Source organism: Capra hircus, chromosome 15, assembly GCF_001704415.2.
Source record: "Capra hircus breed San Clemente chromosome 15, ASM170441v1, whole genome shotgun sequence".
Lineage (NCBI taxonomy): Eukaryota > Metazoa > Chordata > Mammalia > Artiodactyla > Bovidae > Capra > Capra hircus.
Window position 1 is genome coordinate 1420878 of NC_030822.1, and position 5542 is coordinate 1426419.

The 5542-nt window shown below is 48.0% G+C and overlaps 1 non-coding gene across 1 annotated transcript; it reads right to left on the bottom strand.

Annotated features, from left to right (window-relative positions):
• TRNAF-GAA lies at positions 5038 to 5110 on the bottom strand. Its single transcript has one exon. It is a non-coding gene; the product is annotated as a tRNA-Phe (tRNA).

Sequence of the window (5542 nt, forward strand, 5' to 3'; positions counted from 1 at the left end):
AGCAAAACGCCAAAGTCCCTTGTTTGTGTGGACCTGCTCTGCTACCCACCAGCTTATAGCCTTGATTCCAAGCCTGTGAAAAATAGAGGTTTTTGGGTTCCACCGAACAGGAGCTTTTGAAGATGAGTTCTGAGAATCTGTATGTTGACCATGTTCTCAGACCCATACTACCTACGCTCCACAGAGCTTACTCTTTATTGTAACCCACCACTCCATCCTCTCATTAGCATAACTTACTGTTCCAGGAGGTTCTTCCCTAGACAAGTGGCCTAGTTATTCACTGAAATTTTCCAAAATATTCCTCAGCTCCTCAAGGATAGCATCACCAGTTTGTGCCCTAAGGTTATGTAATTTCTCTGCCTTCCCTTGCTTCTGCTGCCAGCCTTAGACTGTTGCATTCTGATCTCTGCTCAATCTGCATCAAGACGACCTGCATCACAGGACTTCCCTAGTGCTCCAGAGGCTAAGACTCTGTGCTCCCAATGCAGAGACCCCAGGTTCCACTCCTGGTCAGGAAACTAGACCCCCATGTCACAGCCAAGAGTTGGCATGCTGCAACTAACTGGCTAGGTCACATAAGGCCAGGAGTAGACAAACGAATAAATTTTTGAAAGGGCCTTCCCCACTCTCCCGGTGAGGGACACGCCTTAAACCAAACTTCCCATTTTCAATCAATTCTAACCTTGCCCTTCCTCCTCTGAGAGGCTGCCAAATCTCTGTGGAGTTGGAGTTCTCCTTGTCTCATCAAGGGGTTGTTTTGATAATATTTGGGGAACTGGCATTCCCTGGTCTCCAGGAGATTCCAGGGCGCAGTTTGATCAGAGAACTACTGGACAAAGTCGCGTCCAAACTGCTGAGCCTAAGGTACAAGGTCCCCCGGAGTTTGACTGTTGCCCCACTTATTACACAAACCCACTGCCCACTGACTCTTTTTACGAAGCCGTACACCGTCCCTCATTCTTTTGTGTCTTAGGTACTCTGTGTTTTTCTCCATGCGTCTCTCTGCTCTTCCTTCTGTGTCTCAGCGTCTTTTCCACACCTATTCTTGGATTCAGTCTCCAGTGGTCCTTAATTAACCACCTCTCCCAGGATTCGTGTGCCCTGTGAGGTCCCGACCCACAGTGAACCCGGACTGGCCCTGTGACTTGCTGTGACTGATTCAGCGTGGACGGCATTCAGCTGGGCCATCACCGGGCCTAAATGTAAGACCTAGAAACAAGGAAGCAGGCCGTGCCCAGAGCCCTGAGCCACCCAGCTAGTCGCCTGTGGAGGCCGCGCAGGGCAGGCCAGCCCGGGGAACTGTGTGCACAGCTGCAGGGTTGCTCTGCCAGCATCCCGGCTTCGCTCAGCCTTTGCATCATCTCTGTGGAGACTACGTAGGTGAGCTTCCAGCCAACATCCCCTGGATAGAAAGACTGTCCAGGGACTTCCCTAGGGGCCCAGTGGCTAAGACTCAGGGAGCCGCAGTTGGATCCTGGGTCAGGGAACAAGACCTTGAATGCCTCAACTAAGACCTGTACAACCAAATTAATCACTTAATTTGTTTTAAAAGCATTCAGCTCAACCCAGAATGGTATCATACAGAATTGCTATCTTGAGCCAGCAGTTGTAGGGGTCATTTGTCACACAGCAGCAGACCACCAAATACACGTTTTTTAGACTTACCTTGAGAGCCACTCCTTGGTGGAGCTTTTTTGCATTATCTCACTCCACTGCCTTCCCGTGGCCAGAGTGGGAAGTAGAAATCGCCTAGTTCCCTGCTGGAGTGGCAAAGAACACATTGCAGCTTCCAGAATGGAAATTTCCAGCTCTTTCTGGCCTCCTCCTGAAGCACCTTCCATAAATTCAACCTGCTTCATGGCCAGTGGGCCCCTTTAGGTGAGACAGCAGTTTAGGAAAAACTCTGCCAAGGATCAGAAAAATTTATGATACACACTACTGCCAGGAGATCGTGTCTTACAGAAATTAAATCACTTTTCCTTTATTACTTTCAACTGTTTGATTTTACTGTGATTAATACGTCTACTGGAATATTTAAGAATACAACGTGTGCGTGCGTGCCAAGTGCTTCAGTCGTGTCCGACTCTTTGTGACCCCGTGGACTGCAGCCCGCCAGGCTCCTCCATCCAGGGGATTCTCCAGGCAGGAACACTGGAGTGGGTAACCCTTCTCTTCTCCAGGGGGTCTTCCCGACCCAGGAATCAAACCCCTGTGTTGTCCGTCTTCTTCACTGACAGGTAGGTGGGTTCTTCACCACTAGCGGCACCTGGGAAGCCTAAGAGCTTTTCTTTTGAAACGTTTTTGTCTTTCATTTTCTTGACCACACAGTGTGCCGCGTGAGATCTTAGTTCCCAGATCAGGGGTTGAACTATGCCCCCTGCAGCCGAATCGTGGAAAGGGAAAGTGTTAGTTGCTCAGTCTTTGTGAGCAACTGTATGGATTGGGGCCCCCCAGGCTCCTCTGCCCATGGGTTTCTCCAGGCAAGGATACTGAAATGGGTTGCCATTTCCTTCTCCAGGAGATTTTCCTGACCCAGGGATCAAACTTGGGGTCTCCTGCATTGTAGGCAGATTCTTTACCCTGTGATTCTTTGTGACCCCATGGACTGTATGGATTGGGGCCCCCCAGGCTCCTCTGCCCATGGGTTTCTCCAGGCAAGGATACTGACATGGGTTGCCATTTCTTTTTTGTTTGTTTGTTTGTTTGTTTTTTATTCTTTTTTTATTTATGGGTTGCCATTTCCTTCTCCAGGAGATTTTCCTGACCCAGGGATCGAACTCAGGGTCTCCTGCATTGTAGGCAGATTCCTTAACCTGTGAGCCACCAGGGAAGTCAAGATTTGTGGAGTCTTAACCATTATCCTGAGAGCTTTAAAAAGTATTTTAAAATTTTTATTATTAAAATCTTTTTGTATTGAAATGTATTTGATTTACAATGTGTTAGTTATAGTTGTACAGCAAAGTGATTCAGATTTATATATATGTATATACACACATGCACATATATATATCACGTCCATTATATATACTACTTCGTAGAGGAGACAGCAGGCCTTCCCTCATAGCTCAGTCGATAAAGAATCTGCCTACCACAATGAGGTACCATTTCACGCCAGCCAGAATGGCTGTGATCCAAAAGTCTACAAGCAATAAATGCTGGAGAGGGTGTGGAGAAAAGGGAACCTTCTTACATTGTTGGTGGGAATGCAAACTAGTACAGCCACTATGGAGAACAGTGTGGAGATTTCTTAAAAAACTGGAAATAGAACTGCCTTATGACCCAGCAATCCCACTGCTGGGCATACACACCGAGGGAACCAGAATTGAAAGAGACACATGTACCCCAACGTTCATCGCAGCACTGTTTATAATAGCCAGGATATGGAAACAACCTAGATGTCCATCAGCAGATGAATGGATAAGAAAGCTGTGGTACATATACACAATGGAGTATTACTCAGCCATTAAAAATGAATGAATGCATTTGAATCCGTTCTAATGAGGTAGATGAAACTGGAGCCGATTATACAGAGTGAAGTAAGCCAGAAAGAAAAACACCAATACAGTATACTAACACATATATATGGAATTTAGAAAGATGGTAATGATAACCCTGTATGTGAGACAGCAAAAGAGACACAGATGTATAGAGCAGTCTTTTGGACTCTGTGGGAGAGGGCGAGGGTGGGATGATTTGGGACAATGGCATTGAAACATGTATACTATCATGTAAGAAACGAATCACCAGTCCAGGTTCAATGCAGGATACTGGATCTTGCCTGGAGAATCTCATGGACAGAGGAGCCTGGTGGGCTCTAGTCCATGGGGTCGCAAGTTGGACATGACTTAGCGACTAAAGAGAGAGAAAAGAGAGATACATAGATATGTATATACTTTTTAGATTCTTTCCCACTATAAACGTATTGATGGACTCTTTGCAACCCCATGGACTATAGCATGTCAGGCTCCTCTCCAGGCAAGAAGACTGGAGTGGGTTGCCATTCCCTTCTCCAGAGGATCTTCCCGACCCAGGGACTGAACCCGCTTCTCCCACGTGGCAGGCAGATTCTTTACAATCTGAGCCAAGAGGGAAGCCCCGTAGTTCCCTGCGCTTCACAGTGGCTCCTTGTGGTTTATCTCTTTCATATGTTTGGCCACCTGACGTGAAGAACCAACTCATTGCAAAGACCCTGGTGCCAGGAAAGACTGAGGGCAAGAAGGGAAAGGGGCCACAGAGGCCGAGACGGTTGGATGGCATCACCCAGTGGACTTGAGTTTGAGCAAACTCAGGGAGATAGTGAAGGACATGGAAGTCTGGCCTGCTGCAGCCCATCGGCTTCCAAAGAGCTGGCCACAACTTGGCCACTGACCAGCAATGAGTGAGAAGAGCAAAGCGTGCCTACATATTCATGCCTCTCTCACCCCCATATCAGCGACTCCTAATTTATCCCCCTCTCTCTCCCCTGGAATCTAGCTTTTTATGTTTCAAATCACTCGGTACAGTTATCTGATAGAGGCTGGGTTAACTTTTGACACGATGTGAACATATGACCACAGGGACAAGTGTAAGGGGAAAAAGTGGAGGGTGGCTTTCAGCCCTTTAGGTTTGTGCTGCAGGTTTTTGATGAGATATATTTGCTTTACAACGTTGTGCTGCTTTCTGCTGTACAGCAATGTGAATTGGCAGTGAATATGCATACATCCCTCCCTCTCGAGCCCCCGGCCAGGTCGTCACAGAGCACCGAGCAGAGCGCCCTCTGCGGTGCAGCTCCCCGCTCACTGCCTATTTGGCCCATCATAGTGAACACATGTCAGCGCTACTCTCTCGATTCCTCCAGCTCTCCTTCTCTGAAAGCGAAATGAAAGGGAAAGTCTCTCAGTCCTGTCCGACTCTTTCTGACCCAGGCCAGAATACTGGAGAGGGTAGCCTTTCCCTTCTCCGCGGGATCTTCCCAACCCAGGGGTTGAACCTGGCCAGGTCTACTGTATTGCAGGCGGATTCTTTACCAGTTGAGCCCCAGGAGAAGCCCAAAACCATTGCCAAAACCCGGGATTGAACCAGGGACCTTTAGATCTTCAGTCTAACGCTCTCCTAACTGAGCTATTTCAGCTATTTTTTCTCCTTCCCCACCTGTATTTAAAAGCCCTGACAACGAGAGTAAATGGCTCCCCTCAGTTCAGTTCAGGCTCTCAGTCGTGTTTGACTCTTTGTGACCCCATGGACTGCAGCCAGGCCCCCGTCCATCACCAACTCCCGGAGTTCACTCACATTTATGTCCATTGAGTCAGTGATGCCATCCAACCATCTCATCCTCTGTCGTCCCCTTCTCCTCCTGCCCTCAATCTTTCCCAGCATCAGGGTCTTTTCCAATGAGTTGGTTCTTAGCATCAGGTGGTCAAAGTATTGGAGTTTCAGCTTCAGCGTCAGTCCTTCCAATGAACTGCCAGGACTGATGTCCTTTAGAATGGACTGGTTGGATCTCCTTGCAGTCCAAGGGACTCTCAAGAGTCTTCTCCAGCACCACAGTTCAAAAGCATCAATT